The sequence below is a fragment of the Eptesicus fuscus genome, chromosome 17 (assembly GCF_027574615.1).
Source record: "Eptesicus fuscus isolate TK198812 chromosome 17, DD_ASM_mEF_20220401, whole genome shotgun sequence".
Classification (NCBI taxonomy): Eukaryota; Metazoa; Chordata; class Mammalia; order Chiroptera; family Vespertilionidae; genus Eptesicus; species Eptesicus fuscus.
This window is the reverse complement of record NC_072489.1, coordinates 23,045,207-23,048,172: the sequence shown is the minus strand read 5'-3', so window position 1 is coordinate 23,048,172 and position 2,966 is coordinate 23,045,207. Positions and strand designations below refer to the sequence as shown.

The 2,966-nt window shown below is 34.4% G+C and overlaps 1 non-coding gene across 1 annotated transcript; it reads left to right on the top strand.

Moving 5' to 3' along the window:
- Positions 1-753: 753 nt before the first annotated feature.
- LOC114232951 (U11 spliceosomal RNA) lies at positions 754-887 on the top strand. Its single transcript, XR_003619063.2, has one exon. It is a non-coding gene; the product is annotated as a U11 spliceosomal RNA (small nuclear RNA).
- The last annotated feature ends 2,079 nt before the right edge of the window (positions 888-2,966 follow it).

Sequence of the window (2,966 nt, the reverse complement as noted above, 5' to 3'; positions counted from 1 at the left end):
CGTGCGCAATAGGCCACCTGCCACTTCCATGGGAGCCGGCAGGATCCGCAGTGTGCCCGCAGGAGCTGGCGGGAGCCACCTGCCGGAGTGTAGGGGGGACCTAGAGGTGCTCCATGCATCTCCTGGTGACCAGTTTTACGCACAGCCCCACCCAGCCTGTTCCACGGTCGTTACTGTGACGCGGTAACGGACAATTTGCATATTACCTCTTCATATATTTCCATCATATAGTATTTGGTTATCCTGATGTGCAATTACATCACAGAGGAAAGTGAGGGAAAATACTTAATTCTTATCCTTCGTTACCAGTTTCATGACTTGACACCTCATTATGTCCCACGTTAATTATAACTATTTTATTACTATAACTAGGAACATAGAATTTTAATATTTTTGCTGTTTCAAATCATGGGAACCTTGATTGACTGGTAAAGAAATTGCCTCAACATTGTAGAATTATCTTTCAAATGGCTCCTGAGTTGTGATCAATTTTCCACTGATTTTTGAAAAATGTTTTCACAATATTTCAGGCTCCTAAATGTGGAAACATCAATTCCCTTATTTCAGAATTTTTATATGATGTGTCCTTTTATTCATCTACTTCAACCTATTTTCCATCTTATTACGATGTTATCTTTGAAGTAACGTTCTTAATTTATATGTATATGAGACTATTCTAACTCCCTTTTGGTTATTCTTTTCCAACTTAATTGCATGTTGCTCAGACATATACTCAATATCAGAGGTAGGTTCAAAAAGGGTTCCTGTGGTGAGTGGCGCATGTAGAGCAGCTTGATTGCTCTATGTGTGGAATCGACATCACGGGATTTCGGAAGCATTCGCTTTTGGTACTTGGGCAGCTGGTGATCATTGGTCCTGGCGCCTGCAAAAAAAACAAAGCCCCAAAACACAGAGGTAGATAAACTGTGGGCCACACTCAGCCTTATTTTTTACAAGTAAAGATTTTTTGGAACAGAATCATGTTATTTTGTTCTTTGTTTTGTCTCTGGCTACTTTGACACTACAATATCAGAGAACATATTTCCCAAAAAGCCTAAGATGTTTGTCCTCTGTCCCTTAATGTAAAATGTTTGCTAACTCTTTATCAGTATGAATTCAAATCATTGAAATGCACTGAGATGTGCTTTACGGTTCAATATAGTTTTATCTTGAAAAATTGTTTCACACAGGATTGAAAAGAACGTGTACCCTGAAATTGTTGTGTGCAAATTTACAGTTAGATGCGCTAGTTCTTATTGCTAGTGGGTTCAAAACTTTCATATACTTACTAATGTTTAACTACTTGTCTAATCAAATATTGAGAGATGTAAGGCTATGCTCATATTCATATGGCTGCTTATTTATCTATTTATCTTTATTGTTTTGATTTAATGTGTTTTATGATTTTTGTATGTTGAAAGTGATTCATTCATTTGTCAGTTACTTAACAACTATCAGAGATATTACACTTTGATCTTTTGAGTTACAATAATATAATATTAATTGGAACCTTTATGCTACTGGGAAAATGCAAGGAACTTACAACACTTTGACTCTATTTCCTCCCCTCCTGGTTCATATATACTATTTTTCATTGCATTTACATGTCCACATGTATTTTCAAAGATGATATTTATTTATATTAACTTTATTTTCCATTCCATTTCTGTGCTTCTGACAGGGATCATTTCCTATCTGAAGTTAACTTTTATAATTTCCTTTAATGCAACTTTGCTGATTGTGAAGCCTCTCAATTTTTAAATCAGTATAACAATGTATTTGTTTTACTTTAATCATTGCAGGGTATTTTTTTTATCAATATAGAATTCTAAGTTGGAAGTTATTTTCTTTTACTATATTAAAAATACCCTTTTATTGTATTCTTGATTATGCTATTGCTTTTGAGAGATGAACTATCAGTTTAAATGTTGCTCCTTTGATGATAATCTTTCCTCCCATCTTCTACACCCTTTTAAGATTGTGTGTGTTTGTGTGCATGTGTGTGCATGCATGTGTGTGAGTTTAGTTTTAAGCAGTTAAACTATGTTGTTTCTTGATGTGAATTTCTTTTTTATTCTCACATGAAATACATTGAACTTTTTGAAGTTTAGATCTCTTAATTGACACAAAGACATAAAAATCCCAACAGTTACATTATCATAGTCATGATTTCAATCCATATGAATCATATTTTTCCTAAGTAATGAACAGCAAATCAGGAGATGATTATTTTTATTTTATCTTAGAAAAGAAAGAAGTGGCTGTTTGTGATATGGTTAGTCCATAACACTGAACGCCCGTTATTACATTTTTTTTTTTACCTGGCAAAAAGGAATTAATATATCAAAAGTAAGTTTTACTTTTAAGAATTCCATTCTCCTGGAAGAGAATGGCCTCCAATGCTGGGGAGAACTTGAAAAAATTGTCATCTAGGGATTAACTGCAGTGATGCTTTCTTCTAAAAAGAAGTACAACCTTAATGGTGGTTACACAAGTGTTCAGTAATTAAGGTATTTATATATTTTGAAAAGAAAAACTAATTACACATATCTTACTGTGAAAGCATATTTGAAATATAGAGTTTCCTAACTAGGAAGTTGACTATAATATCCTGCCAAAAGAAACTTTTTAAAATTCTTATGCAGCCCTAGCCAGTTTTGCTCAGTGGCTAGAGTGTCTGCCCTCGGACCGAAGGTCATAGGTTTGATTTTTGTCAAGGCTCGATCCCAGTACTGGTCAAGACACGTGTGGGAGGCAACCAATCAATGTATCTCAATCATATCAATGTTTCTCTCTGTCTCTCCCCATCCCTTCCACTCTTTCTAAAAATCAATGGAAAAGAATATCCTTGGGTGAGAATTAACAAAAAAAATAATAATAATAGTAATTCTTATGCGATATTAGATAAACCTGACATAAGCTTGAAGCCACACCATTATAACATTTTTTAACATCTAACATTTTTA